This window comes from Manis pentadactyla, chromosome 8, assembly GCF_030020395.1.
Source record: "Manis pentadactyla isolate mManPen7 chromosome 8, mManPen7.hap1, whole genome shotgun sequence".
Taxonomy (NCBI): Eukaryota; Metazoa; Chordata; class Mammalia; order Pholidota; family Manidae; genus Manis; species Manis pentadactyla.
Window position 1 is genome coordinate 89,094,593 of NC_080026.1, and position 16,301 is coordinate 89,110,893.

Sequence of the window (16,301 nt, forward strand, 5' to 3'; positions counted from 1 at the left end):
TAACAAGGAGTGGCTGGAGTATTTACTCAAACTAGTCAATCATTGCTGCAAGGCCATGGTATCCTCCTTTTACAAATGAGCTCTTGCTTCAGCCATCAGCTTCATTACCTCCCAGAAGCCCAAAAGAACACTCGAGCTTAAAACCTGATGGAATTGCAGTGATTTCAGACCTAGTACTATTGTGATCTGGTATCTTTTTATTATAGTATCATAAACACCACTTTCAATGACTTTCCTGGATGTCTCAGCACTGTTCTGAGAGAAATAAGTCAGAGGTGGAGAAAAAGTTACTAATGCATTGATTTGTGGCATGGAAAATTGTGTAGAAGCTTTTCCTTCGGTATTTAAGTCCAAGGGGAATATTAGCAAGTGCAGATGGTTGCCTTCATTCTTTACAAGCACCTCTTCATAAAAAAGGAAAATGCTTCATCCTTCAAGAGAGGATTTAGAGTGCTACTGAAAGACCTCAGTCTGCCTCTTTCCATCCTCCCTGTTTCGTCTTGGTAAGGATGTTGTTCATAACCCCTTCTCTCTATGCCAGGGAAAGGATATGTGAGCTAAAAAAGAAGAAGTACCAGATGTGAAATTCTATAAAATGCCAACTGATTCACACCCTAGACTGAGGATTTACACATACTTCCACTTCTGGCAGGGCCGAGAGTAATGAGAATTCCACTTTCACTGGTGAAGAACTAGCAAATCAGAGCAGAAAAGGACATCTACCCCAGGGAAGGAGAACTTCAACTCCAATAAATGAGGCAATGCTGATGAGATGAAATTTACATTTAAGTCACAACGCTACTGGGACTTGACTGTAATAAAAAAAAAAGTGTCAGACAATAAAGCAATTTGATAATGTCAGCTTTTTTAGTGCTGTGTATCTGTTAGGATGCTTTAAAAAATGAAGACAAATGTTCGAACTAGGATTGAATAAAATCTATTACATTATAATATTTTATATTCAGGAAATATAGAAAATAATTACTGCAGTTTATTGAGGACCTATTATGGGCCAGGGAATTCACACATTTTCTCTCATTTAGTATACTTGATTCACACAGATTCATTTTGAAGAGGAGCAAAGCATTTCAGAGAGTCGGTAACTAGCCCAAAGCATACTGCTAGAAAGGAGCAGAAATGACTAAACGAAAGCCTGCCTGACTGTTAAAACGTTGTTCCTTGTGCCTCACAGTCCCTCATTACTCACTATTAAATTTTTTTAAAACTATAATAACTATCAAAGGCTTACTAAATTCCAGATACATTATCACACTAAATTGCTAAACAACTAATGAGGTATTAATTTGCCTGTTTTATTAAGTTAGGAAAAACTGAGACCCAAAGAGGTTAAGTAACATGCCCCGTCAGACAGGGGGAGAAATAGGATTCAATACTAGTCACTGCTCCCAAAGCTTCAGTGTGTTTCCAAAATCCCAAAATGAATTTGGAACAGTCATTAAATGCCTAGTCTTTGGGAACTTCCTCCATTTCATGAATTTTAGATTTCCACTTGATTGGATTGGCCTTATACTTCTGGTGTTTATTTTCTCCTACCTTCCTATTATTATAGATACCATTACTACCTAGATTTCTGAAATTTTAGAAATGAAAATTCATTCTCTGATAATGTGACCCACCAAGCACAAAAAAAATAAGTTATTAATAAAGTACAGTTTACATCCCCAATTGCTCATCAGTTGGGTAACCTTTCCATTACATGATACCGTAATTCAGCATTTCCAAAGTAAGTAAAAATAAAACCATCTTTAAAAAGACTGGGAAATCCAATTCAAGAGTTTCAAAGGTAACAACTAGATAGAGTGATTCTGTATCAAGAATAACTTTTGAAAGGAGCTAATCCTAATAAGATTTTCTTATACTTAAAATAAAATCTAAACACTACAACCTAACTTTGAAAGCTTTCTAAATGTCCTGCCAGCCTGGCAAACCCTGTATGTCAGCTCTTCAGGTCTATTTGCCACACCTTGTACAAGTCCTTCTCTGTCCTGTTTCTGGAACTGGGGGACAGCTCTCTCTCTCCACATTTCCATATTCTAAAAAATCAGACTCAACCATTCATCCTCAGAGTTTCTACCACAAAGGCCCAGCTATGAGCTGTTGATGGCCCATATCCTGCTGCTTTGAAAATCCACCAACAGGTTTGTGGTGACTTCATCATAACATTTTTATCTCCTCTCCCCCACCTCTGACTTCACTAAAATAGTAAAGGGGGAGAGAACACATACAAATAAAACAAAAGACATTACTGAATGAGATTTTCACACTTTAGAGTGAGGAGCTCATGAAAGAATGATGATGCATTTAGCAGAGGGGAGAAAAATGCAGCTTAAAAAAGGAGAATAAAGATCAGAAAAGAGTCAATTCACTTCCAGAACCTGCAGAGAGGCTCAGGATTCAAATCCTGTCATTATGGAGCATAGAACACCCACACACACTTCTCTCTTATTCCCTGCACTGTATACTAGCACCAAGAGAGTACTACAATTTCCATGGGAGAAATTTAACTGGAGAGGCTCAGTACCCAGAGATTTCAGATACTGTGGAAAGCAAGGGTGAGACCTAAGGCAAGAAAAAGAATACTGTATTAATTAAAAGTCCATGTACTAAGTTATGAGACCTACCATTCTTTGTCTCCGCAAGTGTGAAAAGCTGAGAACTAGACATCTTCCATTCACAGAAGAAATAAAAATATTACTTCCTTGAAGAAACTGAACTGCCCTGAGAAAAATATCTTCATGCTTGGGTTGGAGGTTGTCCAGCAAAGTGCTGGTTCCCAAAACCCAGAAGATTCCAAAATTAAGTAGGCCAAACAATGAGGCCTAGAAACAGATTCTCAAATCAGCCTTTTAATGCCTCATTCAAATGTATTCTGTCTCCCAGGAATCATCAACCATTTCCAACTGAAACATGAACCAAAATATATAAATAGGAAAGAAAGACATGGAAGAAACTGAAATATGGTAGAAAGAGAAAAAGTCATCAAAAAATTATAATCAGTATCATCAGAAAGACTTACGAAGAGGTTAAAATTGCAATCTTATCGTAAGAGTGGGATGCTATGGAAAAAGAAAAAGCAGAAAACAGTAAGAAGCACTAAAAAATTGAACTTATAGTTTATCTAAAGCATGTGGCAAATTGTATTATTGTTCAAAAATATTCTCTACCCCTCTCAGGAGGAGGATTTTTCTTTCCTGCCCCATCAATGGCAGGCTATTCACTACTGATTTTCTTTTGTCAATGAAATGTGTTTCAACATGATGTTTCACAGAAACCTTAAGAGCAAGCATGCGGTTCACATTTTTCTCCTCTGACACAAGATTGGCAATATTCTAGAAAACAGTTGCTCCAGCATTCTGAATTTTCCAGGGAAGATGATGTGGATATATCTACAGCTGGCTCACAATGAAAAACTACTGTGATTAGGAATTAAATTTTATTACTGAGAGCCACTGAGATTTTGGGCATGTTTGTTACTGCAAATAACCTAGTTTATCCTTTTTTTACAGTATGTTTGGTCATATCGACAGTATCTTCAGACTTTATTCAAAAAATCTGAGCCTAAATTAGTAGGTACATGGAAAACTAACCAAATAAAAATAAACAATCGTTACCTTTGGAAAGAACAAAAGTTATAGAGGAACACATTATAATCATATTACAGTATGTGACTCAAAGTAAAAAATATTTACATAATCATAATAATACAATCACTTAATACTGGCTGAACCAAGAATTCAAATTAACCCATTGAAATGATAGAAGCATGACCAGTGTGTGTGTGTGTGTGTGTGTGTGTTTAGAAGTGGTAAAAAAAAAAAACCAAATCTTAGTCTTCTTTCTAAAAGGAAGTCCGTAATAGAGATCTAAAATTGAAAAATCAAGAAAAATAGTATACTACATGATATTTTAAAGTAGGGAACATAAATACTACAAGAAAAAGATTTAAAACAGTTGCTTTAGATACATGAGAACTGGATGATAAGATTAGGGCATGGGACTTTCATTTTTCAATATAGCATTATTTGACTTTTCACATGTATTCAGTGGATAACATAAAAATTAAATGAGAATAGCAGGATTTTTTGTGTCATTTACAATATCAGAAGAATACAGCTAAAAGAGTTTTCAAATGGTTATGAAGAATTAGGAAGTGGGAAGGGACTAGGCAAGGAAGTGCTAGGCTTCACTTCAACCTTCTAATACTATTTGATTTGTTTTAACTATGTACATGGCAATTTGATAAACCTTAAGAAATAAAAATTTTCTAAAAGAAAACAATAAAAAATAATTGAAATCTGTGAATAAGTATAATTTGCTTTTGGTATATTGAGTCAAATGATCAGAAAACAAACTCACATCGAAAGTAAAAAACTCAATACTTGCTTATATCCTGATAAAAAGCAATAATGTAAATCATGGAGCCCCTCTATATTTTGTTTTGTTTTGTTTTACACTGAGAATTTTTAAAGAGTTCATATAGGTTCTTTAAGAATCTCAACCATTTTTCTGGGGATCTAATATACAGCATACTGATTATAGTTAATACTATACTATATACATGAAAGTTACTAAGAGAGTAGATCTGAAATGTTCTCATCACAGAAAAAAGAGTAATTATGTGGATGCTGCAGGTGTTAGCTAATGCTGTGGTGGTAATTATTTTGCAATACATGAATGTATCAAATCAACCCATTATATACTTTAAACTCAAACAATATTATGTCAATATATCTCAACAAAGCCGGGGAAAAAAAGGAATCGCTATCATTATCAAAATTAAATTACTTTTGATATGCAGTACTATACTTACTAAGACTGGGTAATGTACATCTCAGAATCATATTCAACAAACACTGAACATTTCATATACCTAATCTTCTGTCAAACCAATATTTTATTAAATTATTTATAAATTCTGGTTAAATACAATAAATATTAATAAACACTTATTACACATGTGTATGAGATTGGCCTCAGCTTTGTAGGGATAAAAGTTAAAATATTTCAGGCTCTATCACCTGGGAGAGTATAATCTTATAAGGAATATAAAATATTCATAGCAATTACTATAATAAAATAGAAAATGATATATGGGCATAAAAGAGATAAATAAAAGAGAATTGAAAACTATTTATAATTCTCAAGATGATAGAGCAGATGGTCTTTTGAAAATAGGCTGAAATTGAACATGTGAAGCTAGAGAAAGAAGAATTATCTGGTAATAAAATGATAACATCAATAAAGAATAAGAAGGAAAGTGTGGCACATTATCAGTGAGCAAGTCATTTGTTTTGGTTAGATCAAAAGACTGATGGAGAGGAGTAGAAAAAAATAAATGAGGAAAATAGCCCGGGAGCAGATCATCGGGCTCCTTGAGAGTCAACTTAACCATTTAGTGATTCAAATAACAGAAATGTTGGAGTCATTATAAGTTTTTGAGAAATAAGAGACCAGTCCTGAATTATTATTAAGGAAAATTTATCTCACAATGTATATGGGAAGGATTAAAATGGAAGAAATGAGAGCCATGCTTTATTTAACATTAATAGATAATAAAGATAAAACCACATTCTCTGAATAGATATATACACATAAATTTTGAGAAACAGCATTCTCAAGCAATGTGTACATTTCAAATTCACTTCAATATTTTGAGAACATGCAGTGTTTTAAAGAAACCATAAGCAAGAAACACACATATTGATCTTTATAAGCTCTATATTTATATTGATCTTTATATGCTCTGTATTTATAATACTGTTCATCTAAAGGAGGAATAGATATTTTCAAGTAGAAAAGTAAGAACTAAGGTACATGTGAAAATTCCCCTTACTTATTTTCAAACATGTGTCCTTCCAAAAAATTGCAATGAATTAAGTTTCTGAAACATGAATATATCTGAATAGTAGACATATGGCAGTAGCAGCAAAGGAACAGACCAGCTGAAGTCCTAATTTGTCAAAAGTAAGCACGTTAGTATTACCAATCTGCGAATGTTGAAAAGAAGACTCATTTTGACACTTCCTTTTGTATCAATAAATGAGTGGATTTCAAATACTCTAAATAGAAATACTAAAAGGAGCCCTTCTCAAAGTACATGTCACCCTAATAATTTCAGGGTGCTGTTTTTGTCCTACAGTACAGGACAGCAACTGAGAGGGAAGAAATGACTTAAGCCCTTGAGCTTTGTACTGAATGCTAATGTATTTCTATATGATGGATTTAATACAGAACTGAGAATAAATGACTTTCAGCAGCTGCATCCTAGACTTATAAATCGCTCTGAGTACTACAGAATCCATACAGAGGAAGAACAGCTGTATAATTTATAACACCAGTATTTGTCAAGTAAAAGCTGAAAATACAGAATCTGATTTTTCCTTTTTTCAGAATGCACACTTCTACAAAAATTAAAAATTATCCTAGAGAACCTATTTGGGTAAGTGCATCTATTAATCTTGACATGTTGCTCCTTTAAAATACAGAATCTTTAATTCCACTCATTTAAAAGAGCACCTTTTAAAAAGATAGAAACAGTGAACGAGAAAAGTTTTCCTTATAACCAAATGTAAGCACAAAGAAAAGTCTGTTAATGTTTACTTTGTGTTCCATTGCTATGCTCTGGTAAGAGCCTACAAAAGGAAACACATTAACCAGATGACTTGCAGAGCACAGTGATACCAGAAATAGTACTTAAGTTAATACTCTAACTGCAAATTTGCAGGGATTAAGTTCATCATTCTAGTTCTTGGATAAACTTTGGAAAAGGAGTATTTAAAATTTAATATGAGGGCTATCTTAAACTTCTTAAAGAATAATACAAGCAGGAAAAATTTACTCTGTATAAAAAACCAACTCCAGAAATAGAAAGCTACAGTCACCAAAGGAGTATGAGCTGATGCGTAAGTAAACAAATTACCTACAAACTTCTCTTAAAGTCAATATAATGGTGCTGCGCTGATTTTGCTCACAAATCTACCATTGTTTGAGTTTTCATATGTGGCTTTAATTCATAAAGGAGCCATTTTGCCTTCATAATAATGCCAAAGAAAAATTTTACAAAGCCCCCACACGGAACTATAACACCCTGTATGTAGATATTTGATACTATGCAAAATCTTTGACCTATTTTCAAATGGAGCTCACTCAGGTTCAGAAATAAGTTCCCTTAAAACAATGATCATAAGAAATTCAACTAATTGACTTTATTCTCTGAATCATGCACTCCAGTGGACTTTAATTGCAGTATTATAAAACCACTGTGATAAGAATACAAAATAGAATGACAGGAGAACAGGCAGCATTGATTACCAATTTAACCTCAGCCAGAAACAACTGGTGGGTGAGGTTATTCTTAATTGATGCCTGGCAATCTTTCTTCCCCTTTACAGCACTTCTCTAATCATTTATTTTAAAATCAGATAGCTTGGAGCCCAAACATGGCTTCCTCTAAGTCAACTGTCCTTAAGTTGAGTTCAAGTCTTCTTTCCAAACACACAGCCTCATAGGATATGTACTCCTTGAGCAGAATGCCAGGGAAAGAATCACAGGAATCTGATAGTGGAAACAGACATAGATTAACAAAGAATCCAAGCCCTAAAGGTTTGAGAATCTTAAAAAGAACATGTTAATTTATGTAATATCAGTTTCATTCATATCAACAGAAATACTTAAGCTACATTTTTCTTAAGTTATACTATTTGCTAGTTCAGAACATGAACCATATACCAGATGGGTAATTGCAAAGCAGGACTACCAAAGGAGAAATTCTTACACTGCTTTAAAATGAGAAAAGAGGGCTATCATTAAATATATAGGACAAAACAAGTAACATTGTTTATAGGCCACTAAATCCACAGAACTTTATACATTTATGATTCTCTTCCCTGCATTTCTGACAGGACTTTGAATCTCTCCTAGAATCTTTCTCAGGAGTTCAGCCACAGAACTGAACTAACTTAAATGTCCTGCCATCCTAGCTGTTCTACAATCACTGAAGTTGCCCTAATTTCTCAAGTTAAAATATCCTGTGGTTCCAAACTCAATCCACCTTACTTTAAGAACTGCAGTGCCTATTTTTTAAATGTCCATTAGATAAAAGTATTAAGCAAAATCAATACTTTATTAATTCACAGTTCTGGAAGCCAAACTGTTTTAGCAGTAGAGGATATAGAGTAATATTTAAAGAATAGAGAAGAAAAACGTATTTCTTAGAATTTGTAATGCACTGAAGCATCTTGGCAATTACTTGCTAAAGTTTCCGGCCTCAAATAATCTTAGAACTTTAAGATCACTTTCTGGTCTATTTCTTTGTTATTACTCCATCTAGGTATATTAGGTCTATCTTTTTCATGAGCATATTTTTAAAAATCTCTATATCCCACCCCACACCACCACTACTTAACAGATGGTTTTCTAAATCTTAACATTCACCAAAATCTATCATTCTCACTTATTATTTGAACCATCCCAGCCTCCAGAGACTCTCTTGAATGGAGTCCCATAATATTTCTTATTTGTAGCATAATATAGTAAAGAGTATAAGGTTTTGCTCCTAGACACTTCTGTATCAGAGTCCTAGTAAGTCATTTAATCAGCACAGGCTTTACCTTCCTCATACCCAAAATGGAACAATGCCTATGTCACCAGGTTTTTATGAAAGATAAATAATATGTAAAAATGCTTATAATTCAGTGAGAAGCTGAAAAGGACAAAAATAAAGCTTTTAAAAACTCAATAATAAAAAGACAAAAACCCCAATTTAAAAATGGGCAAAATAATCTAAAACAAAATTCCTGATTCAAAGAGACATGCACCCTTATGTTTATTGTTGCACTATTTGCAATGGCCAAGATATGGAAACAACCTAAGTGTCCATCAATAGATGAATGGATAAAGAAGATGTGGTACATATACACAATGGAATACTATTCAGCCATAAGAGGAAAACAAATCCTACCATTTGCAACATGGATGGGGCTAGAGAGTATTATGCTCAGTGAAATAAGACAGGCAGAGAAAGACAAGTACCAAATGATTTCCTTCATTTTTGGAGTAGAAAAACAAAGCAAAACAGAAAGGAATAAAATAGCAGCAGATTCACAGACACCAAAAAAGGACTAGTGGTTACCAAGGGTTTGGGCAGGTGGGGGGAAAGGAGAGAAGGGTTAAAGGGGCACAATAATTCACAATCACAATATAAGTTGGTCACAGGGATGGTTTTACAACATGGAGAATATAGTCAATGATTCCATAACATCTTACTACGTTAAGACATAGCAACCACATTAAAGAGGGAGAGGATTTAATAATATGGGTAACTGTTGAACCACTGTGTTGTATATTTGAAACCAACATAAGAGGGTGTATCAACAATACTTCAATTAAAAAAAGGTGGGCAAAATATTTTCATAGACACTTACAAAGGAACATATATAAATGGCTAATAACCACATGAAAAAAATACTTAAGATTATATTCATTAGGAAAATGCACGTTAAACTACCATGAGATGCCACTACACATCTTCCAAAGGCTAACATTCAGAAACTGGAAGTCACATACATTTGTTGATGGGAGAGTAAAATGGTACAACCGTTACTATACATCTGTCCAAACCCATTGACTGTACCACACAAAGGGTGAACCCTAAGGGAAACTATGGACTTTGGGTGATTATGATGAGTCAGTGTATGGTCATCCTTGTTAACAAATGCGCAGTTCTGGTGGGGATGTTGATAATGGAAGCTGTGCGTGCATAGGGGCAGGAAGTATATGGGAAATCTCTGTGCCTTCCTCTCAAATATGTTGTGAACTTAAAACTGCTCAAAAAATTAAGTCTTCTTCAAAGAAAATAATCAATATTGAATATTACACAACACACATTTTCTGACCACAATGATATTAAATTAGAAATCAGTAAAATGTTCCAAACAAATACAAATAACTAACACATATGGTTCTTGCTCATATCAGGCATTCTTCCAAGTATTTTAACAATTTTAGAATATGTAATTTTCATAAAACTATGTAATGCAGGTACTGTTATTATCACCCCTGTTTTACAGTTGAGCAAATGAAAGCAGAAAGAAAATAAATTACTAAGCACACACACACACACGCACATGCACACACACATAAGTGGTCAAGCTCAGCTGTGGCCCTAGTGCTTGGCAACCTGGCTCAAGAAATGGAACTTTTACTCCAATTAGCATTAGGAACAAATTTACAATATTGTATATCAACTATACTTCAATCTAAAAATAAATAAAAATATTAAAATTTTTTTAAACATTAGGAGCAAAGAAAACATCTTAATGTAAATGAGATAACACATAGATGAGAAACTTGAATGGAACAGCAGCTATATATTATTTAAAGGGAAATTTTGAGCCTTAACTATTTATCTTAGAAGTTATTTTTTTAAATGACTGAAAATGAATGTGGTAAGCAACCAACTCAAGAAATTGAAAAAATAACAGCAAACCCTAAGAGGATAGAAGGAAGGAAATGATGAAGATAGAATCAGAAACTAGTGAAATGGGAAACAATCTAAATCAATAAACTCAGATGACTACCTCCAAGTTCAATAAGTATAACCAACTAGAATTGTCCCATTGGTGTTAATGGTTTAGAAAGCATGTATCACATTATAAACTGTTCTAATATCTCCTGTAATTTACATATGTTCTTTGGCTTTTTCTTCTCCAGATTAAATCAGTACAATTTCTTTATCCATCTTTATGAATCCTGCTTTCTAGCCCTTCATTAATTTCCATTACTATCTTTTGGGGTTTTTTTCCCTCACTTCTTCATATTCTTCTTAATTTATGGATCCTAAAACTAGCATAGAACTTTAATGAGAATCTGAATGGTACTGAGCATTGTTAGAAAATTACTTCTGGGTCTTACATTATAAATATTTAGGATGATTATATAAAATGAACTACAATATATTTCAGGAAACTTAATAATGTCAGGTAATGCTAATCAGGTTTCAGAAGAATATCAACAAAATAGGACTTAATTGTAAATTAAGTCTGTAAGCATCATCTCCAGGATTATACAATTTCTTTTTTTGGATTATGCATCAATTTAGGAAAGCCTATCTATTATAAGAAACTCCTAAAACAACTGTTTTCATCTCAATGGAAATTATAAAAAGTACCTCACACAATTTCCTTATTTGCTTTTCAAACATATCAGAAAGTAAAGAATAGTCACAGGTCATAAGTTTTTATACTAGACTTCAAATACATTTAAAATACTTACAGCTTCAGTTTTAGAAATTATTTTCAAAGGAAATGGTCAGAAATTAAAATAAATATTTATGGACAAATATTCTCAATGCAGTATTGTTTATAATATCAAAACTAGAAACAAACAAAATAGAGCTTAGTATGTTAAATATATTTTACTATAGCTATACAATGTAATATTATGCACTCATTGTATCTGTTTTCAAAAAAAATGTTAATTTCATGGGGAAATGTTTGATGTATAAAATACTGTGAAAAAGTTAACTATAAAATTATATATGGTTGAAATATTTGCAGATGAAATGGTATAATGTCTGGGATTTGCTGCAAAATATGTGGGGGAGTTAAGTGGGTGTGACACAGATGGAACAAGATGGGCCATGAACTGATAATCATGATGGGTGATGAGTACATACAGGTTCATTAAACTATTAGTTTTACCTTTGTATATGTTTAAATGTTCTATAATAAAAGATTAAGAAACTCATATGTGCACTATGATCCTAATTACAAATCTGTATATATAGACATAATATTATAATATAAATATTTAATATTATATAACAGATATGCTTATCTTAAAGAAACCACCACCAAACATTAACATAGTTTGCTTAGGGTGGCTGGACTTTCCTTATTCATTAATACTTTTCTAATGAGACTTTCAAGTTTACAAGCATCCCACATCTTTCAGGATACTAAATTCACTCTGCTTTACTGTGTCAAATTATCTTGAACTCTAAAACTCATAATTTTATATGATGATTATGTATACCAAATAAGTTCAATGTTCACTGCTCTCTGAGGAGGCTGGCTCCCAGTACACCAGGATAGCTCTTTTTTAGCTGAGCACATAGATAGGTGGCTGTATGCAATGCGAATGAAGACAGGAAATTATGTAAAATAAAGGGTGAAAAGGCTAAATTTAGATCAAGGTAACTGTATGAAATGTAGTTAGAAGTCAGAGAAGCTGAATGTTTTTTAGTTCTAGGAAGGATAAACTGGAAGAATCTCTTTGGCAGTGTTGTAGGAAGGAGATTAATTTGGAGAGCACATAAGTCTAATAAGGATTTTGAGGTGAGTTGGTCCAAGTGTTGAGGCCTGAGGGGTCCTTTAGATGCCTCCCCCTCCCAGCTCTTTGAATGACAGAACATTCATTGAGGGTTTCGTATCCAAGGTTCAAAAGTTTGTTACTTAAGATTATGAATACTGACATGGATGATCTCTCTGCAAAAGTAGACACAGTTAAGGAAGAAATTCTGAAGCTAAACTCAGAAAACCAAGTTCTTGAACAGTATATAGAAAACCTTAAGTCAGCTTCTAGTGGTTTTCAAACAACTGACACAAAAAGCGAAAGAAAGTGAGTGAGTGATAACCCTTCTGTTTAATGGAATTGTACTGGTCTTTTTTTCTTTAAAATTTGGATTCCAAAAGCTACAGTACTTTTGTTTATGGTTTCATTGAATATTTATGTAGATAACTTCAAATTTATGCAAAATTAAGAGCATAACCGAGGATTTCCATGAGTTGGTGTATTATATTAGTCTATGGAAATGTGCAAATGTATTGTAGAGACTTCATAATTAGAAACACATATATTTATGAAACTTGAAAATGAATGTTTCAATGAATTTGCTTTGACTTATAGGTTTAGCACTTTTATTATAGGCATAGTTGTTAAGAGAGACTAGAAATAACCACCATTTTGTGAAAAAGTGATCAAAATCATGTACTGAATACACCCAGCTTTATGTACCCTGTCCACCAATTTGTGCCTCTTCCCCATTTGTTTCTCTTTTTCCATTTCCCTTCCCCTAAGGGAAAAAAAAATGATTTCACACTGTAAAAGTAATTTCAATAGTTAATCATCTATGAGAGTAAACTCTAACTGTTGAAACTTAACCAAAATAAATGTTTTCTCAGTAAGAGCTTATTTGTTATATTTATAGTAACGTAAGATTGTTAATTTCTCTTTAATTGAGAACAGAGACTATAAAAATGTAGATTTTTCTTTGAAAATGAATTGCTGAATTGGGAAGATCTGTTAAAACTTCCTTTTTCAAAATAACCCATTTGGTATCTGAGAAGATGAGCTCTGGTTGTGTTATATGTTTGAAATAGAAATTTTCGAGAAAAAATAGAAATAGGATGAAAAAAGTAGTTGGTATATAGCAGCGACCAACTCCAAATGTTTTAACTTAAGATTTGTGCTATCTCTGGCACAGATTATATATTTTGGGGAATATATATGAAAGTGGGTTAAGTTTGACTAACGTTGTGTAAATCCTATCTACAATACTTACAGAGAGTTTAGTCTCAAGACTTATTTGTAATACCCAAAAGATAAACTTTTATAAAATCCCTTGAGTGTATTAGTATCAGAATCATGAACAAAATGGAAGAGTTTAACATGTAATCTAACTGATACTCCCTCAGTATTTTATCTTGTTACTTCTGCCAAAATTTTCTGTAAACCCAAATACGTTGCAGAGTTTTACTCATTCTTTAACATTTTTTAATATTTTACTTTGTGGATTCCATCTGGTAAGGAAATTAGTATCAGAAGTAATGCTAAATATAAAAAGAGATCTACTAATGTAGTTTATGGTTATTGGATTTGGGCTACTTTTAATCATGGAATAATCATGCTTGCATTGGTCTAAGATTTGATGTAATACTGCAAACATTGTGTGTCCCTTTTGTGACCTAATTCACAAACATTTAAAATTCTACTGCAATTTTTCTTTGCTGTTTAATAAATAGTCGCAGAAAAATTCTCTCAGAAGGCAACTTAGAAACCGAATAAACAGAGCCTCTTCAACAAAGGACAAGACTGAGATAGGTAGAAGAAAGAGGCAGAAATATAGTCTCAATAAAGAAAAATGTATACCCAGGCATGGCATTCCATGGTCAGAAGGGATCTCAAAGGAACAAAGTTTTCCCTGAGGAGCAAAAAGCTCATACTTCACATCAGGAACCCCAACTCTTAGTTCCTAGACAGGAAATGAGCCACCAAAACACCCAGCTTTGAAAACCAAAGGGAGTACAACAAGAAAACTAGACAACTGTAAAAGGAAAACCCATTCTTAAAGGGTTTGTGTACAGACTTACTTGACCTAGAAATCAGCACAAAAACAACAAATTGAAAAATAAATGGACCATAAATAAAGGGAAGTCACTTACTAATTTTGGAGTAACTACCAAAAAGAGAGCTGTGCCTTTCATCAGGCACTGAGACACTGGTGGCAGCTATTTATGCTATTTCATTCTGCCATGCTGATCTTGGCACTGACAGGTGCCATTCTGAAATCTTCCCTCTAGACTGATGCAAGGAGACACCCCAACTGAGAGCCCCACACAAACCTGCACCACAGGCAGTCCTTACAGCTGACAGGATGATAATTTCACTCTCCAGCATGCCCACAGCCATCACGGCTGGGACTTTAGGGGCAGAAAATTTACCTGAAGAAACAATGGCTGAAACATTCCCTAACCTGGGGAAAGAAACAGATACCCAGATCTAGGAACTCGAGAGAGTTAAAAAAAAAAGATGAAGCCAAAGAGAGCCATACAAGATATATTATAATTAAAATGTAAAAAGCCAAAGATAAAGACTTTTAAAAACAGCAAGAGAACAACACTTATTACATAAAAAGGAAACCCCATAAGACTACAAACTGATTTCTTTTTAGCAGAAATTTTGTAGGCCAGGAGGAAGTGGCACGATATGTTCAAAGTGCTATAAAGAAAAAACTTGCAACCAAGAATACTGTAACTGGCATATTTATCATTAAGAATTGAAGGAGAGATAAAGAATTTCCTAGAAAAGCGAAAAGGAGTGCATAACCACTAAACCAGCTTTACAGGAAATATTAAAGTGACTTCTTTAAGCAGAAAAGGAAAGGCCATATATAGAAACAAGAAAATACGTGAAAGAAAAAAATCTTGCTGGTAAATGCAAACATATCATAGAAGTATGTGGACCAACCACATATAAAGCTAGAATAAAAGTTAAAAGATAAAAGTAGTAAAATCAAAGTATAGCTACAATAATTAGTAAAGGGATACACTAAAGAAAAAATGTAAAATATGATGTGAAAATCATAAAATTGGAGGGGGAGAGAGGTGGTAGTAAAAATGTAGTGCTTTTAGAATGCAGTCAAACTTAAATGACCACCAACTTAAAATAGATAGTTTGTTATGTGTATGAACCTCATGGTAACCACAAAAACCTGTAAGAGATAGAGAAAAAAAATAGAGAGAAAGGAATCTAAACATAACACCAAAGAAAGTCATCAAATCATGAAGGAAGAGAGCAAGAGGAGAGGAAAGGAAAAGAGAAAAATTATAAAATAACCAAAAAATAATTAACAAAATGGAAATAAGTAGGTATTATAAATGGTCTAAATGCTCCAATCGAAGACATAGGGTGGATGAATGGATAATAAACAAGATCCACCTATACAATGCCTACAAGAGAGTCACTTCAGATCCAAAGATACAAAAAGAATGAAAGTGAAGGGATAGAAAAAGATATTCCATGCAAATAAGCAAAAAAGCAAGCTGAGGTAGCAATACTTATATCAGAAAAAACAGACTTTTAAAAAAAGGCAATAACAAGAGACAAAGATGGGCATTACACAGTGACAAAGGGATCAATCTAAAAAGAAGATACACCTGTTTAAATATTTATGTACCCAACACAGGTGTACCTAATTATATACAGTAAAAAAAAACACACAAAGGGATAAATTGACAGCAATACAATACTAGGGGAGATAGTGGGATTAAAGATGGTGGCATGAGAGGAAAGACAGAGGGTTCCTCCTAAAACTGGATACAATTAGAAAATTTAATTGGCACAACTAATCCTGAGAGAGCAACAGGAAAGAGGACGGCATCAGACTGCACACACCTGGAGGAAAAAGCAGACCTCACCGAACAGGGTACTGTACCAGAGCTGTGGCCTCCGTGGGACCCAAGCCCCTCCCCAACCCCAGCTCACCGGTGGGAGGAAGAGAA

At 33.7% G+C, this 16,301-nt stretch overlaps 1 protein-coding gene and 1 pseudogene across 4 annotated transcripts in view; one reads left to right on the top strand and one right to left on the bottom strand.

The window, feature by feature from the left end:
* The window catches only part of LOC130684515 (short coiled-coil protein-like), a 31,589-nt pseudogene extending 18,946 nt beyond the window's left edge, over positions 1–12,643 (top strand).
* The window catches only part of CTNNA3 (catenin alpha 3), a 1,667,940-nt gene that overhangs the window by 1,259,379 nt on the left and 392,260 nt on the right, over positions 1–16,301 (bottom strand). The window lies entirely within an intron of this gene.